The sequence below is a fragment of the Mustelus asterias genome, chromosome 2 (genome assembly GCF_964213995.1).
Source record: "Mustelus asterias chromosome 2, sMusAst1.hap1.1, whole genome shotgun sequence".
In the NCBI taxonomy this organism is placed as follows: Eukaryota; Metazoa; Chordata; class Chondrichthyes; order Carcharhiniformes; family Triakidae; genus Mustelus; species Mustelus asterias.
In genome coordinates, this window is record NC_135802.1 from 129,036,972 (window position 1) to 129,050,608 (window position 13,637).

The 13,637-nt window shown below is 45.6% G+C and overlaps 1 long non-coding RNA gene across 1 annotated transcript in view; it reads right to left on the reverse strand.

Annotated features, from left to right (window-relative positions):
• The window catches only part of LOC144503800 (uncharacterized), a 39,998-nt gene extending 28,188 nt beyond the window's left edge, over positions 1 to 11,810 (reverse strand). The window contains exon 1 of the long non-coding RNA XR_013499560.1: positions 11,710 to 11,810. This is a non-coding gene — a long non-coding RNA (uncharacterized LOC144503800). The remainder of the gene's footprint in view (positions 1 to 11,709) is intronic.
• Between the last annotated feature and the right edge of the window lie 1,827 nt (positions 11,811 to 13,637).

The window sequence follows — 13,637 nt, forward strand, 5'->3', positions numbered from 1 at the left end:
ATAAGGGGCATCCACTGAAATGCTGGATGATGGTGCCAGTGCATCACCCTCAAGAGTTGTTCTGAGGTGTGGTGCAAAACTGCTCACAGTTCCACACACTGCCTTATGCAGCAGAACATAGGGCTTCTGACGATGTGCTTCAGGTGCTTGAACCGCTCAGGTGGATCCCTACCGCATCTTCCCAATAAGGATTCATGCATCTTCGCAGTGTGTTGCGCCCTTCACAATCTGGCAATGCAAAGAGGTGATCACTGGCCAGAGGGTGAAATGGTGGAGGATGACACTTTATTGGAGGATGAAGATTCGGGCCCCAGGAACCTCAAGAGGCTGTTGAGTGTCAGTATGAACATGACAATGCCATGGATAAGGAAAGACATGAAAGATATGCCCATGATACTTTAATTGCTAGCAAGTTCCAGGAAGAGTAAAGATAAGGCCACATTTCTCCTAGCCCACAATGCCATTCCCTTTCATCTCAGGGGATGTCCAACCATTCACAGTGGATGAATTCAGCATTCTCACTTACACATTCTGGCCTTGTGAATTGCCAGACCATAATCTCTGCATTGGTCCACAGTGCCCTGTGAATGCTCGCACTCTGGGAACTGAGTCCATTGAGGAACGAGAGGATGTGAGAGAAGACTTGAAGCATTCATTGCCAGATAATGATGCAAACATTGTGGTCAATGAGATGAGGACTGGCTAGGGATCTCCTTGTCCATGCATGTGGTGTCTTCCGTCACTAACACTGAGGAGACACAAGTGCTGCTACAAAATCAAGACTGATGAACTGCCCTCACTGAATGGTGCTCCTTGAGGAAAAGGGTTAAAAATGCTTACTTCATCCAGTTCAAATAAAGATTTAAGCACATTTCCCTGACATCACACAAGGGTGCAGAGACTAGTTCAATTGAGGTAGACATCACAAGAATGTTAACCTCACCACCATCAATGAGTGGAAGGATGGCTAAATCTTGACAAATAAGGATTCCAATGTACAAAATCACAACGCCTTCAGTTGATCACCTGACCATGAGACTTATTCACAAAAGTGCAATTTCTTTACAGTGATAACAGACCCATGACCCAAAAGTGAATTCAAAATGTATTAATTTTTCTAATCTTACCACTATACTTGCGTGCAGCCCTGACATCCACAGCAGAGGTGAAGGCTGACATGTCTTGATGTTTGCAAAGACCTTGGCAGATGTCCTCTGGTGGCCCGAGGCCAAGAGGGTATGTGTATATGTACATATATGCACATATGTGTATATGTTCAGGGGGAGATGCACCCTCCTTTACCTGAGCAGTTAGAGTGGATAGGGTCACAGACAGAGGGAACTCTGAGCAGCTACACACACTTGGAATGTCCTGAGAGGAGTTACCTGGGGTGGCCTGCAGACACTTATCCTCCCAAGGTCTCTGCTGACTCCTTGAAGAGATGTTGAACCTGGAGGAGATCAAGATGCCTCATCCCCCTGTCAGCTACATCCTGATGGTGCTCAAAAGGGTGTGCGGCCATGGAATGCGGGCCTGAGCACAAGACCTGCTGGACCAAGATCTCCATGATGCTCAGCAATCTTCCCATGGTGACCTCAAGGTGCTTGCATGTTGGGGTCATGACATCAGACAGAACACAGATGGACTCCTCCAGCTTTTGCTCCAGACTCCTGAGTGATTGCTGCATGTCACTGACTGATTTTCCAGCACCTGTTATTGCATCTCCAGCATGGAGTTGGCAGCTGCTTCCAAAGGGTCATCATTTGGCTTGGGGCCTAAGCGGTTGGCTATTCTTCAACACCCCCAATGCCAGAGACCTAGGCTGTCCCTGTCTCTGACTGCTGCAGGGACCTGTCAGTGAGATGTTCTCCAGAAAGTGACCCCAAGCCCAATCTAGTGCTATGCTCCTTGAGGTGTATGTCTCGGCACTGTTGGAGGGTGTTGGTAAGCTCTGTGATGCTTCTTCATGAGCTTCCTCTTCAGACATGGTCTGGGGCTGGTGCTTGGCTGCTTTGTGGGCCTTGATCTGCTGCTGCCTGTAAGATAGAGAGTACAGTTTCAGTTGATAAGCATGAGCAATGTAGGATTGCATGTGATTCACTATGATTGTCAGGATGCGATGAGCTGGTGGAGCTGCGATCTGTACAAGTTTAGTAGGACAAACTAATCTTCCCTTCAACACGGGAGCAATCCTTCTCCATCCCAGCCAGTTCGGTGCCAGCCTCATCAAACTCAGAGAGGGCTATGATGTCAGCTGTCCCTTCCCAGTCTGTGCTCTTTCCCTTCTAGTGCCAACCTACCCTGAATGAAGATGAAAGAAAGACAAGTGATAAGAAGGGATAGAGCAGAGGATGGGTAAGATGCATATCCCCTGAGTGTGATGAGCCCTCCCCAGAGGGGCCAGAGGATGGAGTGTGAGCAACATGATGGATGGCATGGTGATGAATTGAAAGTTCCTGTGGGGCAATAAGTGGTGATGTCTGTCCCCTGTTAATGGTTGTGTGAGATCCCTGAAGGGAGTAGTTGTTTGTGTGCATGATGCCATGACACTGGAGGGAGTTGAAGGATGACTTACCCTGGCAGAGTGGATGAGATCATTCATCCTCTTCCTGCACTGGATGGCATTTCTGACACATTTGCCAGCCATGCAGACCTCTTGTGTGACAGCCTCTCAGGTTAGAGAGGTGAGGCTGTGCTTCCTGGACCCATCCCTGAGATACATGACATGCCTGTGTGTCCGCATTCCTCTTTGATTCGATTTCATTTATTATTGTCACATGTATTAGTATACAGTGAGAAATATTGTTTCTTGCACGCGATATAGACAAGGCACACCGTACATAGGGAAGGAAAGGAGAGAGTGCAGAATGAAGTGTTATAGTTATAGTTAGGGTGTAGAGAAAGATCAACTTAATGTGAGGTAGGTCCATTCAAAAGTCTGATGGCAGCAGGGAAGAAACTGTTCCTGAGTCAGTTGGTATGTGTCCTCAGATTTTTGTATCTTTTTCCCAGTGGAAGAAGGTGGAAGGTGTGTGGGATCTTTGATTATGCTGGCTGCTTTTCCGAGGCAGCAGGAAGTGCAGACAATGTCAATGGATGGAAGGCTAGTTTGAGTGATGGACTGGGCTTTGTTCACAACCTTTTGTAGCTTATTTTAGTCTTGGACAGAGCAGGAGGCATCACAAGGTGTGATATAACTGGAAATAATGCTTTCTATGGTGCATCTGTAGAGGTTGGTAAGAGTTGTAGCTGACATGCCAAATTTCCTTAGTCTCCTCAGAAAGTAGAGGCATTGGTGCATTTTCTTAACTATAGCATCCGTATGGAGGGACAAGAACACGTTGTTGGTGATCTGGACACCTAAAGACTTGAAGTTCTCAACCATTTCTGTAGACAGGGATATGCCCTCTACTACGCTTCCTGAAGTCGATGACTATCTCCTTCATTTTGTTGACATTGAGGGAGAGATTATTGTCGTTGCACCAGTTCACCAGATTCTCTACCTCTTTTCTATACTGTGTCTCGTTATTGTTTGAAATCCAACCCACAATGGTGGTATCATCAGCAAACTTTAAAATCGAGTTGGAGGGGAACTTGGCCACAAAATCATAGGTGTACAAAGAATATAATAAGGGGCTGAGGACACAGCCTTGCGGAGCACCAGTGTTGAGGTTGATCTTGCAGGAGGTGTTGTTGCCTATCCTTACTGATTGTGGTCTGTGGGTTGGGAAGACTCGAATCTACTGGCAGAGGGAGGAGCCGAGCCCCAGGCCACGAAGTTTGGAAATGAGTCTCAGAAGGAATAATGATGTTAAAGGCTGAGCTGTAGTCTATGAATAGGAGACATAGGTGTCTTTGTTATCTAGGTGTTCCAGGGTTGAGTGTAGGGCCAGGGAGATGGCATCTGCTGTGGACCTTTTGCAGTGATAGGTGAACTGTAGTGGATCCAGGCAATCTGGGAGGTAGGAATTGATTTGTGCCATGATTAACCTTTCAAAGCACTCATAATGATGGATGTCGGAGCTACTGGATGATAGTCATTAAGGCACGCTGCCTGGCTTTTCTTTGGTACCGGGATGATGGTCGTCTTCTTGAAGCAGATAGGGATCTCAGATTGGTGTAAAGAGAGGTTGAAGCTCCTCTGATCAAGGACATAAGGGTCTGTTGGGTGAAGCGGGTGCTGCCCTTTTCTTGAGGCTTGCAACCTTCATCTTGTGGATGGAAGACATCTGTAACAGTCTCTTGGAGGCAGGTGGGCTGGAGGGAGTGAGAGGTATGTGTTCGACTGGCATTTAAATATGACTCTCGCATCTGCTAAGTGTGTGAAGTGCAGAGTGATTGTGAAACAATGCTTTGTCCACAGAGTGCTAAAGTCAGGAATCTATCACAAGATCTTCAACTCCACCAGATGATGGTGGGCGGACGAATCAACTCCTGACCCACTAGATGATTTGGTCCAATACTCGCCTGTGCATAATTATTGAACTTCCAAGTGTGGTATCAGGCACAAGTTTCCGCCATTCCAAGCAGCAGGGTGAGCGCTGCCAAAACCACACTTAGTCTCATAAATGGAAACTTCTGCTCAGAGCAATAAATTTTTCTCTACCTACATCTGTTTGGTCCTCTGGTATTTTGCTAATGTGTTTATCTTCTCATGCAGCAATCACCTGTTTTTGCAATCTGCTAAATTTCTGCTGAAGTTTTCTTTTTGTCAGTATGACTCATTTTAAAACTTTCAGAGCCAATAAGACATTTATTTGGTCAATGAAAGCACAAACTCCAGTAACCCTCAACTATTCTAATTAGGGTGCATTAGAAGCAGGAATAAAAAGTTAAGTATTGGTATTATCATATCACAGCTAGTGCAGGTTCTAATTTACAATGTTCTAAAAGTCATTTTAAAAGACAATAGACTGTGAAGTCATATACAAAGAAATCAAAGAACAGTCAGTCATAGGGCAGAATTTTCCCATCCTGCCCGCCATGGGAATGGGACACGGACCAATGAAAGGTCTGTTGAATTTGGGTGGGATTTTCCTGTCTTGGGGCGAGTGCGGCCGGAAAATCCCACTCATAGTATTTAAGCTAGTTTTCATTCATTAACAAGAAAAGCAGCATCGTGATTTCCTAGACCTACCATGGCCCACATGGCCTACTTGGCCCATCTCTCAAGCTTCCTTTCCCTTCCTCAATTTCTCTATCTCCATTTTTGGGGAACCAATATCCAATACAATCCCTTTCACACAGTTTCATTGACTACACTTCCTCCCATTCCACTTCTTTTCCATTCTCCCAGTTTCTCTGTCTCTGTCGCACCTGCTGAGTGTGTGAAGCGCAGAGAGATTGTGAAACAATGCTTCGTCAACAGAGTGCTGAAGTCAGGAATCTATCACAAGTGGGAATTCAGTGCAGAGGGAAAAGGAGGTGCTGATTAGCTCCAGTAGCTGGTGAGTATTTTTCTTTTGTTTCTGTTAGTGCCTTATTTTACTAAATTAGTAACTAATTAACTAATCAAATAAATAAATAAGTTTAGACATACGCAGCAAGTGGTGTGCCATAGCTGCAATACGGGAAAGTTTGTGGGGAGAATTCCAATCCTAAAGAGTCATATCTGCAGGAGGAGGCTGCAGATTCTGCAACTCCTGTTCAGTTACTGAGCTGGAATTGGCATTGCAGACATTATAGGGCAACATGGAGGGCTAGAATTACCTGGGCACTTCATTCCAGGGAACATATATATCCTTTAACTTAAGCGGAACTTTAGATTGGTCAACAGTCAGGACCAGAAGGGTGTGAGTCAGACAGGGGATTGAAGATGCAGTCATTAAGGAGTCTCGGTCCCTGACTTTGACCGATGGTATGAAGAGCTTGCTACCTATGTGGATGGGAATAAAGGATGGGAACAGAGACTGCAAGGTAAATGGGCAAACTGACCATAGCATCATTAGTTTAGACTGTTGCAGTACATCCTGTGGAGGAGTGGAGTATCACTAACAGTAACGTATGGATTTCCATGTTTAACTGCATGTTGGAGGTTGCTGTCCGTAATAACCTCGCTAAGGCCTGTTCTCCGGTACACACTGCTTTATTAAAACAAAGGAAAGGTCGCGTCTACAATTTACACAAATCAAGGCCTGTGCTCTGGGTCTACATAACCCTGGTCCAGGATGTGAGTGGGGGTTTCAAATTCCCGCCGCTCGTCTCTCATAGAATCATAGAATCCCTACAGTGCAAAAGGAGGCCATTCAGCCCATCGAGTCTGCACCAACCACAATCCCACCCAAGCCCTATCCCCTTAACGCCACATATTTATCCTGCTAATCCCCCGTAACTAGGATCAATTTAGCATGACCAATCATCCTAACCTGCACATCTTTGGACTGTGGGAAGAAACCAGAGCACCCGGAGGAAACCCATGCAGACACTGGGAGAATGTGCAAACTCCACACAGACAGTGACCCAAGGCCGGAATTGATACCGGGTCCCTGAGGCAGCAGTGCTAACCACTGTGCCACCATGCTGCTCCCTGTGCCACCGTGCCGCTCTCATTGGACAAACTCCTGCTCAATAGGGAAACTCATATTCCATGAAGCCCATGGGAGATCTATTAATGACGTCCCATCTCTTCATGGGATTGTGAAAAAATGCTTCGTCAACAGAGTGCTAAAGTCAGGAATCTATCGCAAGTGGGACTTCAGTGTAGAGGGAAAAGGAGGTGCTGATTAGCTCCAGTAGCTGGTGAGTATGTTTCTTTTGTTTCTATGTTAGTGCCTTATTTTACTAAATTAGTAACTAATTAACTAATCAAATAAATAAATAAGTTTAAACATACGTGGTATGGGCTCATGGAAAATATCACATCCTTCTGTTAAGAACATCAAAGTGTTACTGACATAGGTTGCTCTTCAGGATTTGTTTTGCTCAGGGCACCTGCTTCTCCTCAGCTTCCATCTCGGAGTCTGTTCCTTCATCGTCTTGAAGAATGAGCTCCGGGTTAGCCTTGAGCTGCTGTCCTGTACATTGCAGTGATCATCTCTATTCTGTAAGCTCTTGGGTGGACTTCTTGCTCCTAAGATGGTCCAGGAGTATTTTCATGATCTTGTCCTGGACCTTCACCTTGCAGGACACTGGTTTTATTTTTTCTATTATGATCCCTGGGATCCAGCTGGGACCAACCCCAAAGTTCCTCACATAGAGGTGATCACTTATTTCAAACATCCTCTCTGTTTTGCAGAGTTGTAACTTATTTTCTGGGTCTCTTGTCTAAACTCCACCCTCCCCGCCAGGTTTGGAAATAGTAGGCTTAGTCTTGTATGACCTCAGTGCCCCATTTGTACTTCTGCTGGAGCGATTCCTGTCGTCGCTTGTGGGGTAGTTCTATAATCAAATAAGAAATATGCCAATTTGGTCTCTATACGTGTCACAGTTTTGAAAGTTTGCACTACCCTCCTGCCAGCTCATTTGAGAATGGATGCATACAAATGCATTTAAATGGCCGTCATGCCCATTTCGGGCGTGGTCCCGATCGCAACAATTTTCGGGTTTTGGTAAAGGGGGAACCGGCGCAGATTGCGCTACTCGCCGCACGCCCGACTTTACCAAGTTTTCACCCCTGAAAACGGGCACAATGCCATGGTAAAATTGGGCCCCAGATGTCAGGTTTGCAAACTACATTTTGAAAGCTGCACTAAAATTATTAATTTTCCATTCTTCCAGGTGGTTTAGTAAGTTATTACAATATGTGTAACTTAAAATTATGAATTTGATTTGCAGCAGAGCTACCAAATCTCATCAGCACAAGTGTTCCACAATCTCACTGGCATCTAAAAGCTATAGACCTGATTTTTATGAATCACTAGCAGATCTCACAGTGAGTCAAACATCACACTTTTACAATGATGTAAGGTTGTTGTGCATGGTAAGCCATAAATACACATTAGCTAGTAGCATGCAATCTTAGGCCACCAATATATAGTAATGATGGACAATCTCGCTTAGTTCCTTATTGTATGCAATTTTCTGCACATCTGTTCCCAAGCGTTGCAGATTTAAAACACAGCATTCACCTTGCCTGCCACCTACTGTTAGACATGCTGCACTGTCAACCGACTATGTTCATTATGCCACAGTGGTTGGGGTTTGCACCGCGCTGTTCCTTGTCCAAAGACTTTGTTTTGTGCCTCCATGTTTTGGTCCTTTCATTTAGCCTGCTAATTTGCTCACCATGCAGGTTTTGAAAAAGCTGACAAATATTTAAAAACTGAAGGATCTTTGCTCCTTTATGTTGCCACTTACTTTTAAGCAGCTACATTTCATCGGATCTTCCTGTAGCCCTGATATCCTGCACATATATCAGATCCACTGCTAATTCCTAAGCCAATGCACACATGGCCTGTTTTTTTATGGGAAGTGGCTGTTGCTGGCTAGGCCAACATTTATTGCCCATTCCTAATTGCCCTTGAGAGGGTGGTGGTGAACTGCCTTCTTGAACTGCTGTAGTTCATGGTGATGTAGGTTCACCCACAGAACTATTGGGAAGAGAGTTCCAAGATTCTGACCCAGCAACAGTGAATATAGTTCAAAGTCAGGATGGAGTGTGGCTTGGAGGGTAACATGCAGGTGGGGTTCACATGCATCATCTGGCCTTGTGCTTCTAGGTGGTAGAGACCATGGGTTTTTAAGGTGTAGTTGAAGGAGCATTGTTGAGTTGTTGGGCCCAATTTTACCATTTTGATTCTAAGTGCTGAATCTGGGTGCAATTCAGATCCAACTTAGAAAATTGTTCTCAGGTGCCCCCATACGCACTCAGGCTGAAAAAAAATTGCGGGTCTGAATCACGCTGTGGGCGGGACTTATCGCATCCAAAATGCTGCAGCTCCAATCGGAGCTTTGAACTGCGCATGCGCAGTGAGAAAAAAATTGAAAAACGTGCCCGTCACATCGCTCCCGGGCCGCAAAAAGCAGATAAAGTGGCCTGGGAGCAAAAAGCGGAAGCGATGGCCCCCACAGACATCGCCCCACCCCCACAACATAGCTGTCCTCCTTATCCACCCATCCCCGCTACCCAGAACAATCGCAACACTCTGTCCCCCTCTTCCCCCCACCGATCGCTTGCAGAGTGGCAGCAGAGCCACCCCCCCCCCCCCGCCCCCAGCACCAGAGATCCATCTGGCCTCCCTTCCCCCCCCACCAGTGAACGATTGGGCCTCTCCCCCTACCAGAGATACATCTTACCCACCTCCCTCCCCCCTCCACCAGAGAATGATCAGGCCTCGCCCCCACCAGAGAATGATTCCCCCCCCCCCGCCCCCCCCCCCTCACCCCACCCCCAGCCAGAGAATGATTTGGCCTCCCTCCTCCCTCGCCCACTACCAGAGATACATCTGACCCACTTCCTCCTCCCTCCCCCCTCTCACCAGAGAATGATCTAGCCAGCCTGCCCCCGCCCCACCACCGATCTAAGTCAGAGAGCCGTTAGAAGCTCTGAACTCATCTCTTCAGAAGCTGGAGCGCCCGAAACAGACCTTTGCCAAGCATGTCTGTTTTGTGCCGAATCTGGACGCGCGAACGCAATGGTAAAGATGGAAATGCTGGTAAAGTTGGGTGGGCAGCCCATTAATTCAATTTAAATGCATGCAAATGCAGGGCGGCAAGGTAGCACAGTGGTTAGCACTCCAGGAACCTGGGTTCGATTCCTGGCTTGGGTCACTGTCTGTGTGGAGTTTGCACATTCTCCTCGTGTCTGCGTGGGTTTCCTCCGGGTGCTCTGGGTTCCTCCCACAGTCCAAAGATGTGCGGGTTAGGTTGATTGGCCATGCTAAAAATTGCCCCTTAGTGTCCTGAGATGCATAGGTTAGAGGGATTAGCGGGTAAATATGTTGGCATATGGGGTAGGGCCTGGGTGGGATTGTGGTCGGTGCAGACTCGATGGGCCGAACGGCCTCTTTTTGCACTGTAGGGTTTCTATGATTCTATGAAATGCATTTAAATTGCCTTTACGCCCATTTCGGGTGCGATTCGGATTGCAGCCATTTTCGGGCCTTGGTAAAGTGGACATCTGCACGGACACGGGCGTGGATCACGTTAATTGCCTCAAGTCTGACTTTACCACATTGTTGCCCCCGAAAACGGACGCGACGCAATGGTAAAATCGGGCCCGTTGTCGTCTTGTCTTCTTTGTCTTGGATGCTGTCGAGCTTCTGAGTATTGTTGAAACTGGCAAGTGGAAATAGAAAGTATTCCATCACACTCCTAACTTATGCCTTGTCGATGGTAGACAGGTTTTGGGGAAATTAGAGGTGAGTTACTCTTCACAGAATTCCAAGAATTTAGTGGAATTATCGCTAGACTATTAATCCAGAAACTCAGCTAATGTTCACGGCAGATGGTGAAATTGAATTCAATAAAAAATATCTGGAATTAAGAATCTACTGATGACCATGAAACCACTGGCGATTGTCAGAAAAACCCATCTAGTTCACTAATGTCCTTTAGGGAGGTAAATCTGCCTTCCTTACCTGGTCTGACCTATATGTGACTCCAGAGCCACAGTAATGTGGTTGACTCTGAACTGCTCTCGGGCAACTAGGGATGGGCAATAATGCTGGCCAGCCAGCGACACCCATGTCCCACAAATGAATAATTTTTTAAAAAGCTTCTGGCCTGCTCTTCTAGCTATAGTATTTATATGGCTAGTCCATTTCAGTTTCTGGTCAATGGCAACCTCCAGGAGTGGGGCATTCAGATATGGTAATGCCATTGAATGTCACAGGGCGATGGCTAGATTCTGTCTTGTTGGAGATGGTCATTATCTGGCACTTGTGTGACTCAGATGTTACTTGTCATATATCAGCCCAAGCCTGAATGTTGACCAGATCTTGATGCTTATGGACAAGGACTGATTCAATACCAGAGGGGTCATGAATGATGGTGAACATTGTGCAATCATCTATGAACATCCCCACTTATGCTCAAATTAAGTACAATATGACTTAATAAACTTAAGACAGGTCAACTTCCTCATTTGATTCAATTGATCCCACCATGTTGCGAACGGACTTCATAATCAGCCAGTGTGCAACTATCCCAAGAAAATAATACATATTGAATGGTCTCACTTGATCTTCTTTTCCATGGGACCGCTTCTTCCTGTGGAAAAAAATGCCCCATTCTGTTTCCTCCTTTCTGTTTGCCACGCACTTGCATTGTATTACTGGTGTTCTCTTGTCTGTTGGGACTCTCACTCACTGCCACTGTGTTTTGTTGTGTGAGGTTAGGGCCTAGACAGGATTTTGGGGATTGTCTACTCTCCTAAAAGTATAGTGATTGAGTCTGTGGTTTGTTAAAACTATTAGTCTTTATTTAAAGCAATTATTTAGATACTTTGACCTCTATGTGAGATTGAAGCTTCCCTTTCCACACCTTACTTCACAGTCATGTGATCTGACAACACTATTACATCAGCATCATATATGCTTCCATTGTTAACCTTTTACTCTTCAGATATAGTTGCTAAATCTGCTGATATCACAATGAAAGGCAGGAGAATAAGTTGTGAAGAGGACAAAAGGAATCTGCAAAGGGTTATAGATAAGTTGAGTGAGTGGGCAAAAAATAGCTGATGGAGGAAAACGTGGAAAAATGTGACCTTGTCCACTTTGGCAGGAAGAATAGAAAAGCAGTATATTATTAAATTGTAAATGTTCTTACCCCAGCTGATGTTAGTACTTGACAAGTCAGATTCTAGAGTGGACCCTGGCTTGATAGATCATAACTTCTTTTCACTGCGGAGGTCAGTTCCTGCACAGATTAAACACGTGTCTGTTGATGAACTTTTAACAAAAGGGTAAAACATTTATTAAACAAGAAAAAGGAACTATCTTACACTAAACAAAGAGATTGGAAATATTTCAATCCAGATACCATAAAAGGGCAGCATGGTGGCACAATAATTAGCACCGCTGCCTCACAGTGCCAGGGACCCGGGTTCAATTCCAGCCTCGGGTGGCTGTCTGTGTGGAGTTTGCATGTTCTCCCTGTGTCTGCGTGGGTGTCCTCCGGGTGCTCCAGTTACAGTTTTTTTCTGGCAGACGTCTAAGCATTCACTAAGTGTTGTCTTCAGTTGGGATCTCTCTGAGACACGGCAAACTGAAATCGAAGCTCGCTACTACTTTAACTTCAGAGCAAATATATGAGTTCCTTAAACTCAGTTTTTCATGAAGATTTTTGCATTATTTTTTATTGGAGAGATCAGACCTTCTACCTCCACTTTCTGGTATACACACATCAAATGTTAATGGATCCCAGGGTTTCTTCTATTCCTAATATTTTTCACAACATGGAGTCAACAAACAGCTCTTGGGTTTTCTCTTTTATCCTGGTGGCACAGCCAGACCACAGCACCCTTGCTACTTGGAATCTTTTCGCTGACTCCTTTTTTCTTAAATTAACTGGGATCTGTTTCTGTTCCCTGTCTTTGTCCCTTACCTGAGACATCCTTTTGGGGCCATCTTTAGCTGTTCCCTTGTTCCTCCTGGGACAGTTCTCTCTGAATTAAACTCTGACTCCTAAACTGCTCATCATTAACTGAATTGGGGAACCTATCAATATACTCACAGCAAGTCCCATCCTTTTCACTAGGTAGAAACCCACAATACCACCGTTGGAACATGTTGTACGAACTCTCCTGTGTGAAGAAATCTGTATGCTGTGGTACATTAATCAAAAAAAAAGTGCAGTGTGCTGACACAGCAAATACTGATGGCATAAGACCATAAGACATAGGAGCAGAATTAGGCCACTCAGCCCATCGAGTCTGCTCCGCCATTCAATCATGGCTGATATTTTTGTCATCCCCATTCTCTTGCCTTTTTCCCATAACCCCTGATCCCCTTATTAATCAAGAACCTATCTATCTCTGTCTTAAAGACACTCAATGACCTGGCCTCCACAGCCTTCTGCAGCAAAGAGTTCCACAGATTCACCACTCTCTGGCTGAAGGAATTCCTCCTCATCTCTGTTTTAAAGGATCGTCCCTTTAGCCTGAGATTGTGCCCTCTGGTTTTAGTTTTTCCTACTAGTGGAAACATCCTCTCCACGTCTACTCTATCCAGGCCTCGCAGTATCCTGTAAGTTTCAATAAGATCCCCCCTCACTCTTCTAAACTCCAAAGAGTACAGACCCAGAGTCCTCAACCGTTCCTCATACGAGAAGCTCTTCATTCCGGGGATCATTCTTGTGAACCTCCTCTGGACCCTTTCCAAGGCCAGCACATCCTTCCTTAGATATGGGGCCGAAAACTGCTCACAGTACTCCAAATGAGGTCTGACCAGAGCCTTATACACCTCAGAAGTGCATCCCTGCTCTTGTATTCTAGCCCTCTCGAGATGAATGCTAACATTTACCTTCCTAACTGTCGACTGAACCTGCATGTTAACCTTAAGAGAATCTTGAACAATGACTCCCAAATCCCTTTGTGTTTCTGATTTCCTAAGCATTTTCCCATTTAGAAAATAGTCTATGCCTCCATTCCTCCTTCCAAAGTGCATAACCTCACACTTTTCCACATTGTATTCCATCTGCCACTTCTTTGCCCACTCTCCTAACCTGTCCAAGTCCTTCTGTAGCCTCCCTGCTTC